Source organism: Bubalus bubalis, chromosome 13 (assembly GCF_019923935.1).
Source record: "Bubalus bubalis isolate 160015118507 breed Murrah chromosome 13, NDDB_SH_1, whole genome shotgun sequence".
NCBI lineage: Eukaryota > Metazoa > Chordata > Mammalia > Artiodactyla > Bovidae > Bubalus > Bubalus bubalis.
This window is the reverse complement of record NC_059169.1, coordinates 60,727,256-60,740,513: the sequence shown is the minus strand read 5'-3', so window position 1 is coordinate 60,740,513 and position 13,258 is coordinate 60,727,256. Positions and strand designations below refer to the sequence as shown.

The window sequence follows — 13,258 nt, the reverse complement described above, 5'->3', positions numbered from 1 at the left end:
TTGCTTTGGGAAAGACTGTTTCTAGGCTACTGACAGACTGATACTATTTCATGCTACTTGATTAACATGAAGGTTAGATTATATAACCACTTTCATCAAATGGGACCTACAAGGCTGTATGAACCTTCCTTAATGTATATTATAATCTACCTTATTATATTATGGGAAGCAAGAAATAGCCTTTCGACACCCACTCAAATTTTTCTAGCATGGAGAACAAGTCAGCATTTAAAATTATGATACTGAACATTAACTATATCAAAACCCTGAGGTGATAAGAAACTCAAGCTGATAATGATTCTTTCTCTTTTTTCCATCATTGGTCTTAAAAACCCAACATTTCTCACTGAGTCTTTAGAACCAGTGTGTGATATATTCAATGAAATATTTCAGTAATAAGATGTTACATGTTATTTGCATAATCACATGCACATTAGCCTTTCTAGAAATTTAGTAAATACAAGGGGCCTCCCCGGTGGCTCAGCAGTAAAGAATCTGCCTGTGATGCCAGAGACACGCAGGAAATGCAGGTTCGATCCCTGGGTCAGAAAGGTCCCCTGGAGGAGGGTATGGCCACCCACTCCAGTATTCTTGCCTGGAAATCCCCATGGACATAGGAGTCTGGCAGGCTGCAGTCCATGGGGGTCATGAAGAATTGGACATGACTGGGCAACTAAATGACAACAGCAAATACAAGTGCTAAAACAGTATCATTCACCCATGGCAGATTCATGTTGATGCATGGCAAAACCAATACAATACTGTAAAGTAATTAGCCTCCAATTAAAATAAATACATTTAAATTAAAAAAATAAATAAAACAGTATCATAGAAACATGGCAGTTAACGGTAAGATGCCAGTGCCAAAAGGATTATGTATAACTTTTCACTACTTTTCCATGACATAACATAGTACAGAATATAACCATTCACTTGGATTAACAAATCTTTCAGAGACAAAGAACCTCTGAGGCTGTCTTAGGATAGAAACTAAATTAAGTACAACATGAGCAAACATCCCATGCAGCCTCACCCCTTCCCTGCGGAAACCACAGTAAGGGCCAAGAACCTATCAAAGACAGTGTGTCGTTCATTATGCTTGGAGGCAACGGCTATCACACTGGCTTCTAGTTGTAGGTGGCAACTGCCAAGCAGGTCATTACCTACACACAGATGCAACAAACAAATGCAATCCGAAAACATTTACCAGGAAGGCCTCTAGGAAAATACTGGTTTGTTCCGGTGCAGGGCACCCCTGGAACCCAGCCACTGTCAAAGCAGTGTTCTACCAACAGGTGTGCAATACTTATGACATACAGATTGAACCTACACATAGCCTCTCTTTAAACCTCCATGTGACACCCATTCTCTTGTAAATTACCAGGTGCACTTAGGCCCCACCTTGGAGAGGAAAATCAGAAGGGGTTCTATGCTAATAAGAAATGAAAGAACTTAACTTGTGTTAGACGTATTCTAAGTGCTTCTTCTCCAAAAACTTTTCTCTGAAGATGAATCAGCTTAGAAAAACACTCCCCAGTTCCACAGCAGAAAGTGCAATGCCTAACCGGATCTCTCCCTGATCTATAGTCTTTTAATTGTTTTATTGGAGGAATACTGTATTGATCCTATTTCTTGAGTTTAATGCATTTATTCTGGGAGGACTGACAAAGGACTCTTTACAGCTCTTTTTATAGAGCTTGGGAGCTCCATAAAAAGCACAAATTCCAGGACAAATTTCACCAATTTCTGGTGAAATTGGTGGAAAGCTGTGATCTATCTTTTTTAAAGGCTCCACAAGTAATTCGGATGTGCAGCCAGGTTTGGAAGCTACTGGTGGCCTCTGGGAATATTTAATTAAAAAAATGATAATTTAGTATGCTGTAAAACTGTCTCCCCAGACAGGGGAATGGGAGGGTTTAAAACAGTTACCATCTTGAACAGAGCTGTCAAGCTAGTAACCTCATCCTTACAACTCAAAACATAATAAAGAACCAGAAAGTAACCTCCCCGCAAACCTGGGGCTCATTTATGTTGTCCTTAATGTGTTTTTCATCTCGAAACAGCCTCATAGCTTCTTTGCCCAAATAGATGTCACAAAACTCAAGTACACAGTCTATTCGAGTTCTCACTGCAAGTCTAACTTTTATTTGCATCAACTCAGGCAGGTTTATTTGTTCAGTTTTCAAACCCTCAGCGAATTGGATGCATAGAAGGCAAGATGTAACAAATGATCACTTCACAGATGCAAAAATTCTAAAATGCACGCATACAACTAATGACAGTGCCAACAAAAGCAGGGCAATATCTGCCCTTACAGCTAAGCCTCCTGGAAACAACAGTCCACAAGGACATTTCTGACTAGTGGCCCAGAACAAAAAAGAGGGGATCTTCAAGATGTATTGCATTAGGGACTTTTCTGGTGGTCCAGTGTTAAGACTCCATGTTTCCACTGCAGAGAATGAGTGTTTGATCCCTGGTTGGGGAACTAAGATTCTTCAAGCCATGCAGCATGGCCAAAAAAAAAAAAAAAAAGATGTATTGCATCAATAGTGGAGGGTGAAAACTCAAAGGATTTTCATATTTTTACATCTAAATACTTAATACAATGAGCTTGATAATGGGAGCTCAGAGAGATACAGTTAAAATGAGAGAAAACAACTATTGCATCTGCAAAAGCATCATTTAAACCAGTATTTCCAACTTGAAGTTTTGACTGGTCCTGAAAACATTAACCTTCTTGATCAAGTATGCAAATGTTGGTGAAATAGCTAATGCCAGGAGCTTAAGGAATGAGCTCTATCCCTCCCTTTTGACTATTCATTAAGAAAGCATACAGAAAAAAAAAAAAATCATACAGAAAACAACAATATCTAAAAACCAGTTACACTGAACGTTCAAGAACCATTCAGCTAAGTATCCCATGTCAATTTCCACCCAACACTTATGAATCATCTGTACTGGTTTTATGTAGGAGCAAAAAAGAGGCATTCCCAAAAGAGAACTTTATACATTAGAAATGAACATACTAAAGGCACCACTATGTGGGGGATTAAAATGGTTGTTTTTCTTTTTTTTTTTTAATTTTTTAACTTTACAATATTGTATTGGTTTTGCCATATATCAAAATGAATCTGCCACAGGTATACATGTGTTCCCCATCCTGAACCCTCCTCCCTCCTCCCTCCCCACACCATCCCTCTGGGTCGTCCCAGTGCACCAGCCCCAAGCATCCAGTATCGTGCATCGAACCTGGACTGGCGACTCGTTTCATATATGATATTATACATGTTTCAATGCCATTCTCCCAAATCATCCCACTCTCACCCTCTCCCACAGAGTCCAAAAGACTGTTCAATACATCAGTGTCTCTTTTGCTGTCTCGTATACAGGGTTATTGTTACCATCTTTCTAAATTCCATATATATGTGTTAGTATACTGTATTAGTGTTTTTCTTTCTGGCTTACTTCACTCTGTATAATAGGCTCCAGTTTCATCCACCTCATTAGAACTGATTCAAATGTATTCTTTTTAATGGCTGAATAATACTCCATTGTGTATATGTACCACAGCTTTCTTATCCATTCATCTGCTGATGGACATCTAGGTTGCTTCCATGTCCTGGCTATTATAAACAGTGCTGCGACGAACATTGGGGTACACGTGTCTCTCTCAATCCTGGTTTCTTCAGTGTGTATGCCCAGCAGTGGGATTGCTGGATCATAATGCAGTTCTATCAAGTTAAATTTTGACTTTACAGGTGAATGAAGAAGCAGGAAGAAGGGACTTTGTCACATAGCTTTTTACTACTAAGGAGGCCTCTATCCCTGTTGCCTGGAAAATCCCATGGGCGGAGGAGCCTGGTAGGCTGCAGTCCATGGGGTTGCTAAGAGTTGGAGATGACTCAGTGACTTCACTTTCACTTTTCACTTTCATGCATTAGAGAAGGAAATGGCAACCCACTCCAGTGTTCGAATTCCAGGGATGGGGCACCCTGGTTGGTTGCCGTCTATGGGGTCGCATAGAGTCGGACACGACTGAAGAGACTTAGCAGCAGCAGCAGCAGCAGCAGGCCTCTATCCCCAAGACTTTTCATCTCCACAATCTTGCTCTGCCCAAGGATCCTTTGAGACAACTCAGCCTACAGCATGGTTTCTACATTCTACTTTGGATCTGGAGTTGATGATATGTTTGAGAATCAAAAAATATGGTCTAAAAAAGGGTCCTCCTTCAGGGTCCTCCAAAGCAGGCAAAATAAGGACTCCAGGGCAACCAGGACCCAAAAGTCCAGGTTTAAGAGGTACTTGCCCCACGACTAGCCATGGGACCTTGGGCAAGTCAAGCAGTTTGAGATCCAGACTTTTCACTCAAAAGATAATGGATTCAGACACTTGCTATGAAAAAAACAGTCATCCTCCTGTAGCATTTTAAAAGCAACTAAACATTACTTTGGCTAACCGAGAGAGCTGCATTCAAAGAAGATGTCATCAATCTAGCAGGCGGAACAAGCTGAGTGTCAGACGTCACCACTAAGCATAATCAGTATAAGGCAACTCCCAAGATGAAATCCATGTTTAGAATATCTTTATTTTTTTATTATGAAATGATTCAGCTGCCTAAAAGTCTGGGGACCTACTAAAAAACAATTCAATATAATTTTAGCTGTGCTGTTCAATACCAGCCACATAAAACTATGAAGCGCTTGAAATGTGGTTAGTGCAACTGAGTTACTGCATTTTCATTTTAATCTGTTTAAATTAAAATTGAAAACTTGATACTTGATTCAGTTATAGGAAAAAATTTAGGTACATCTGTAATAATTTGCATATGTACAACTAGTTTTTTAAACTGTAAATTTTATGATATCTAAATAGAGATCAAGGCTTTTTGGCCAATTTGGTATTCAAATTTAGATGCATTGGTGGTTTGAGATGAATCAACACTGGATTTTGGAGAATTATTCCCTCTAGAAAGAACATGAAATATTTCATTAATAACGTTTATGGTGACAGAGAAACAGACATAGAGAACAGACCTATGGGCATGGGGGGAGGGGAGGTGGGAGAAGGAGAGATGTATAGAGAGAGTAACATGGAAATTTACAATACCATATGTAAAATAGATAGCCAGTAGGGATTTGCTGTGTGACTCAGGCAATGCAAACAGGGGCTCTGTGGCAGGCTGAGGGGTGGGATGGGGAGGGAGATGGGAGGAAGGATCTGGAGCGAAGGGACATGGGTGTACCTATGGCTGATTCTTATTGATGTATGACAGAAAACCACAAAATTCTATAAAGCAATTATCTTTCAATTAAAAATTTTTTAAAAAAGAAAAAATGTTTATGATGATTACATGTCAAAATAATATTTTAAATACACTGCACTAGGTAAAATACTAAAAGAAATTGCAGATGTTTTCAAGCTTTGTTTAATGTGACTACTAGAAAGCTTAAAACTGCAAAAAAGTCGTGCATTATATTTCTATTGTACATGCTGTTCTCCAGACCAATTACTGCTTTATAAAACTTAGACATATGGGAAACCATTTTTGTGAATAAACATGGAAAGCCATTAAGAAAAGCCACCTTTTTGCATAACTATGAATCAGTAAACACCTCTAGCCATAAATATTCACAAATAAGCAATAAAATATTAATGTATTGATTCAATATGAGAATATCTATTAATCACTCCAAAAACTATCAGGCTGGGTAAGACTGGGAACTTGGTTTTAGGGGGACTCCATTTCAAGACTGAGGAGTTAGCTTTATGCCTGCTTAAAGCTGAAAAAGTTAAAGTAACTTGTCCAAATCGCACACCCAAGGGACTCCAATACAGTTCTCCTGACTCAGAAGTGTGCACTGTTCCTGCTGTACCAGACTGCCTAGAAACTGAGATGCAAAAACACCAAAAAAGAGATCTCAGATATTAAATGCTTTCACATGGCACCCAAATCCACATAAAACCAAAAACATAAAACTGACTAGGAAACAGATTTTTAAACATCTTAATACTCCCTTAGCCCTGTCTAACTATATCCCACACGTTACAGCTGAGTACACAGGGATTTGGGATAACCACTGTATTACCATCAGCATTCTTACTAAAAATCATGGATTCCCACTTTGCCTGCCTCTTGAGGGTCACTTCTTTGCAATTCAGGGCAATCCAAAACACCTACTGCAATGCTCTGCACACAGTGGGTTCTCAGAGTGTATCTGTTTGTTTACAGCTTTAATTTGGAAGCCACAGGAACGAGGGAAGAAAAGCTGGTAAAACGGTCTGACAAAATGTGAAATCCTCACACAGAGACCACAATCTTGATTCATACTGTTCCCACAGCAGGATCATTTCATCGGCTAATCCCCACCTGAAACCTCAGAGCCCTTGGAGCGCTAGGGAACAGGGGCTCCTATTCAAGTAGAAAGCTCAACTGGCAACTGTGTGTCTGAAGCTTTGGTGGGCTTCTGTTTCATTCCAGGAGGTAGGTCTTGAATTCCCTTCAGCTGCTCTGGCCAGCCACCCCACCACTCCCTTCCTCTGCTTCTTCACTCCAGCCACACACTTTTTGGTTGACATGCCTTTTCCTCCCAATCCTGCCAACACATCTTCTCTTTCAAAGACCTTTTACAAATCCAACTGGTACCACAAAACCTCCCTTAACCAAATGAAAGGGCAACGGTTCTTTTCCTCACCCAATTACATCCTGGGATGCAATAACTTTGAGCCCTCAGAATGGAAAGGGATGGAAATATTTAAATATGTATCTATATGAATGGAGTTTTGTTACTGTGTAAATTTAAATATGTATATGTATGAATGGAGTTTTGTTACTGTATAACTTCTTGGTTTATGGTTTAAACCAAAGTATTATTTCTGTCTCTATACTGCTGTTAGTTCATTTATTTAAATAATTCTCATTGTTGAGTAGGTTTTTTTTTTTTAATTTTTTAGTCCTTTTTTCTTTTTTCTGGCCTCACGGCACAGCTTATGGAATCTTAGTTCCCCAACCAGGGACCAAACCTGCATCCCCTGCAGTGGGAGCACGTGGTCAACCACTGGACTACCAGTCCCTCACTATTAAGTAGCTCTTTAAGAACTTGTTCACATGCTGATGTGTCATCCTGAAATACTACATGTGGCAGATATGTAATTATAACTTTAAGTTCCTTTATTGTGCAATATTCATTGAGAAAACTAAATGCTCAAGACAGGGTAAGTGTAAGGTTTACACTGCTGTTTTACGACAAATTAGGTGCATGTCTGCCTTACTTTCCTATGTGATGACAAACCAGCTGCCATGACTTATTAACTGTTACAGAGCACTCGGCGGCATTCTGAAGTAGTGACGGCCATGCCCTGGCAGCCCATAAAAGTGAATACAACTTCCAGCAGTTTCTTCACGTAAGGGCAGGGAGGAGGCACTGGGAGAATCTGATTCAACTAGCCTAATGGGATAGAGTTTGAACTGGCACACAAACACAGAAAAATATGTCATCATCGAGTTGCCTAAGACTAGGAGAGATTTTTCTCCTAGAGAGATTTACGCAAGTCCACATGGCCTGGAAAGCACGCTAGCTCTCTCTAGAAGGTAGACAAGAACTCAAGAGCCAGTCCTAGGAGGACCAAACCATGTACGGCTATGAATGCACCAAAAGGCAGCTAACAGAGATCACATCATGCTGAACCTTGTCTCTTAAACAGTGTTTGTGACCTTTCATGAGGCACTGCTTTCCTGTCAAGTCACATTACACAATCCTGGGACATTTCCATATACAAAAATTGGTTAGACAAATTAGGGGATGTAAGTTAGGTCCAGTAAGTTGAGACTCCATGCTTTCACTACAAGGGTTGTGGGTTTGATCCCTGGTTGGGGAACTAAGATCCCACATGCTGTGTGACGTGGCCAAAACAAAACAAAACAAAACAAACTGGTTAGACAATTTAGATGAACTGATAACCTGAAACCAACCCAAAGTATTCCAGAGGGCTGTGCAGCATTCATTAGAGCCTTATTTGTGCATTTAAATGATTCAAGGTGCCTTGCTCATCTAAATTTTATTTTATTGAAACACAAAATCTCTGTCCATCTATATAATCTGGGAATAACCATGAACCAAACTCAACAATATATATCAGCACGAGAATGCCTCTGCTATTCTGGTGCAATAAATTAAATGAGATATCAGCAGGTAACTCCATCATCACCTTTTAGCTTCAACACAAATATTCTAAAAGCACAACTCCCATTCAACATATAATTTCAAAACGCTGTTTCTCAGGTAATTGCTTCTGTCTCTTGCCCTCTCTTTTTTAAGCCACTTGCATGAGCCACATCATCATGCATATCAATATCATGTGTTAAAATCAAGCACAGCCTCAGTTTAGGGAGGACTCTGAGCCCTGGCAACGCTAACCCAGACAAGTTACTTGGAACTGTCCCCTCCTCTCCTTCTCCCTTACTTTGAGTTGTGTCATCTCTTCCCTGGGTTATCCTCATAGAGATTCTTCTACCTCCATTTTCAACCCAAACACCCAGCATTCCCTGGAATCTGTCCATGTTGCTCCCGCTTTAAAAAGCTGTGGGGCACCACACTTGAAAATGTGTGGGCTATTTTCAGATATCTTTTCATATTGATTTCTAACGTAAGTCCCTGGTGATAAGAGAACAGACTGTGTACTACGTCAATACCTTTAGACCATGAAATGTTTGCACCTTGCTTCATGTCTCTGGATATGCTTCAGTGTCTCCTGGTTTATAGTCTATGGGAACTTTAATAGAACTTGTATTCTGTTGTTGTGTGAAAATTATATAAATCTTAATTATGTTGAATTGGTTTATAGTGCTTTTCAGGTCTACTGTATCCTTCTACTTTTCTATTCATTAAGTTTTGAGTTTGATATTGAAACTCCAACTAAAAGTCTTAATTTATCTACTTTAAAAATAATTTTAATATGTAGCAGAACCATATGTAACTTTGCTCTGTATTTTCCAAGTCTCCTGTAAATGTGTTATCATACTTTCAAAATTTTAAAAATAAAAAAGAAGAAAAAACAAACAAAAGCAGTGGGGCTTGCCTGATGCTTTCAGGACAAAGCCCAGACCCTTCAACAGCTCCTTCAGCGCTCCTTATGATCTGACGCAACTGTCTGCAGGTACCTTCTGTCACTCTTCTGGGACCCTGAGATCCGGCCACTCCCTGAATCCATGAATTTCATAGCCTCCAGCATTTGATCACGCTCTTCCCTTTGCCCTCCCCTCTCCTTTCTGTAGCATTCTTCAAGTTCAAATGTCACAGCCTCTTGGAACAATTCCTCTGCCTCTTCTCTCCCACATTAAAAAAAAAAAAATTAATCAGTTTATCCTCTGGATGATTATTTATGTCAGTATCCCTGAGTCCAAGCACAAGGCCTGGCACAGAAAAGAACATTTATCTGATCAGCATTTTTGTTCTCTGCAACTTCCTTCTATCTCTCCTTTCATCAAAGCCAGCTGTCTTTGACTGTAAAGTCCATAGAAGGCAGGAGGTGGCCCTGCTGTGTAGGCTCTATCCGGCCTGGTGCCCTACTCAAGCAGGCATCCAATAATTTGTAAGAGAAGGGAAAGGCTGTTGATTCACTGACAGGAACTTCCTGAAGCTCATTCAGGCATGTCCAATTTGATGCTCTGAGTAAATCCATCTTAACTGTCAGGACAAAATCTTTGTGTTCAGAACTTTTTTCTACTAAGACAATCAATTTCTCCAAATATGAAACAGCAGCATCCCTCCCATGGAAAAAGACCTTGATCATAAAGAATTACTTCTGTAATCTCACTAAAAATAGTTTCCTTCTAATTTGGCAAAAGTGGCTGGAAGGTTTAAAAGTAAAGTTAAATCCATTTAACTTAAATGACACTAGGCAAATGTAGGAACAAGTTAATATATTTTCTAGAGAAAGCAATCTTTGACAGTGTCAACTAATTTAAAACAAAACAAAAAAACAATCACAGAAATATTCCCTGAAGTTGGCTGATTACTACATAAATACATTATTTCACTCTAACTTCATCTTGAGTTTCATGGATACATGGGGCCTGAGTTCTGTGAACACAAAGTCCATCCATGTTGCTGCAAAATGGCAAATTTTGTTCTTTTTATGGCTAAGTAGTATTCCATTGAATATATCTATACTACATCTTCTTTATCCATTCATCTGTTGATGGACACTTAGGTTGCTTCCATATCTTGGCAATTATAAAGAAGGCTACTGTGAACACTGGAGTGATGTATCTTTTTGAATTAGCATTTTTTTGGGGGGGGATATATATCCAGGAGTAGAACTGCTGAGTATAACTTATTAAATCCACTCAAAGAAAACAGGTGACGGTCACAGTGGGAAAGAGACTTTATAGCCAAGGCTGGATGTTGAGTCCCAGCTTAGAGCAAACTCCCTCCATCCCCCAATACAGAACATTGTTACTGCTTGCTGGGAGCTCATCCATGATGGGATCAATGTAAGTTATATTTGGCCATAGGCCTCCTACACCCATTTAGGTAATTTTACTCACTGTTAATATGTAACAGTTTCTTATCAAGTGCCCATGTGCCCTGAAAGGTATGGGGAATATAAGGCTGAACAGATGGTGGATTCTTAGCCCAGGAGGGACCTAGACCCCAAAGCACATTTACACAACACTGTGGCCACTGCTGCTATGGAAGTATGTAGAAAGAGCAGGGGAAGCAGAGCAGTCGAGAAGACTTCACCCCAAAGGTGACATCTGGACTCATACTTGGGAGAGGACTTTGGCTCAGGTCCAAAAAACACATGCTTAAGGTTTTTGAACTGTGGTGCTGGAGGAGACTCGTGGACAGCAAGGAGATCAAATCAGTCAATCCTAAAGGAAATCAATCCTGAATATTCATTGGAAGGACTGATGCTGAAGCTCCAATACTTTGGCCACCATATTCAAAGAGCCAGTTCACTGGAAAAGACCCTGATGCTGAGAAAGACTGAAGGCAGGAGGAGAAGGGGACGACCGAGGATGAGATGGCTGGATGGCATCACCGACTCAAAGGACATGCTGCTGCTACTAAGTCGCTTCAGTCGTGTCCAACTCTGTGCAACCCCACAGATGGCAGCCCACCAGGCTCCTTCGGCCCTGGGATTCTCCAGGCAAGAACGCTGGAGTGGGTTGCCATTTCCTTCTCCAATACATGAAAGTGAAGAGTGAAAGTGAAGTCGCTCAGTCATGTCCGACTCTTAGCGACCCCATGGACTGCAGCCCACCAGGCTCCTCTGTCCATGGGATTTTCCAGGCAAGAGTACTGGAGTGGGGTGCCATTGCCTTCTCCCAGTGGACATGAGTTTGAGCAAATTCCAAGATGGTGGAGCACAGGGAAGACTGGTGTGCTGCAGTCCAGGCGGTTGCAAAGAGTCAGACACGACTTAGCAACTGAACAACAACAAGGTTGAACTCATGTGACGCTTGCAAGACAGGCTTCAACTGTAGCACATACTCACACCCTGCTGCACTAGCAGTCACTCCACACCACTCTGAATGCAGAGATTTTCTGAAGTTCCAGAAATACACCTCTTTACCAAAAGGTCTTCTACAGGAAGTGGTAAAGACCAGATCGCCAAGGCAAGATGTTACAAAGAGACTCCAGGACTCTGTGGTCCCTGGCCCTATTGTCTTAGCAATGAACAAACATGTTAAAACCATTAACTCACAGAGGAATTTAGATAAGCATTAATTAAATAATAAGAATGGCCACAATTTATCAAGCAATTACGACAGTGAGGCTGTATATTAAACATTTTATAAACTTTACTGTTGTTGTTCAGTCAGTAAGTCATGATTGACTCTTTGTCACCCCGTGAACTGCATCACACCAGGCTTCCCTGTCCTTCACTATCTCCCAGAGCTTGCTCAAATTCATATCCATTGAGTCAGTAATGCCATACAACCATCTCATCCTCTGTCCCCCCCTTCTTCTTTTGCCCTCAATCTTTCCCAGCATCAGGGTCTGTTCCTTCGCATCAGGTGGCCAAAGTATTGAAGCTTCAACTTCAGCATCAATCCTTCCAATGAATGTTCAGGGCTGATTTCCGTTATGATTGACTGGTCTGATCTCCCTGCTGTCCAAGGGACTCTCAAGAGTCTTCTCCAACACAACAATTTGAAAGAATTAATTCTCTGGCACTCAGCCTTCGTATGGTCCAACACTCACATCTATACATGACTACTGGAAAAACCATAGCTCTGACTATATGGGCCTTTGCTGGCAAAGTGATGTCTCTGCTTTTTAATACGCTGTCTAGGTTTGTCATAGCTTTCCTTCCAAGGAGCAAGCATCTTTTAATTTCATGGTTGCAATCACCATCCGCAGTGATTTTCAGTTCAGTTCAATCACTCAGCAGTGATTTTAGAGCCCAAGAAAATAAAATATGTCACTGCTTCCAGTTTTTCCTCTTCTACTTGCCATGAAGTGATGGGACTCATTCAACTATTTTTATAAAGAGATACAATATATATTAAAACCTTTCTACAGAATCAGAGTGGAAGCACCTTTCTCAAAGTCACATAGCAAGTTAGGGGCTGAGGCAAAGCACATGGTCATAACTATCCCAAATCACACAGAAAAAAAGTAAATCAAACAAGCTTAAATCAATTCTTTCCATACTTTGTATTACAATCAAAATTAATGAATTCCAGTGGTCAAAGAGGTAGAAGAATTAAAAAAGGACAAAAACGAAGTAAAACATCATGGTTCCTCCATGTAAAAAAGGGTCCATGTTGAAGAACCACGGTTTTGTGCAGGGACTGAAGCCATCCTTACACCAGAACACAATGAAGAACTAGGTTTGCATTATGGCTCTTTCTCCTTTGTGCTGCGTGACCAGCACTGCATCATTTCCTTCTGCAGCAGGGCTTGGTGAAGGGTGTGATTCACTTCTGTTTTTCAGTAAGAAAAAAGTAAAAGCAAGTAACCCCAATGAGATGACACTCTTGGCTGGTAGTTAGCTTTCCGCTTACAAGGAAGGAGATGGAGCCTTGGACCCAAGCTCTGAGCTGAGCGCACACGACTTTGCCAGCCCAGCACCATCAGGCCTGGGCTGTTCTTTGGCACGAGTTGAACACTGTCCATAAGGAACTTTCTAGCCTCCTCTCCACTGTGTGGGTCTACAGCAGGAACCTCAGGACAACACTGAGCTGAATAGATCAGCTGAGTGGTCATCTTTCAATATAACACATGGTTTAATCAGACACAGACCAAAG

At 40.7% G+C, this 13,258-nt stretch overlaps 1 protein-coding gene across 16 annotated transcripts in view; it reads right to left on the bottom strand.

Moving 5' to 3' along the window:
• Positions 1-13,258, bottom strand: part of FRY (FRY microtubule binding protein) — a 428,089-nt gene that overhangs the window by 223,106 nt on the left and 191,725 nt on the right. The window lies entirely within an intron of this gene.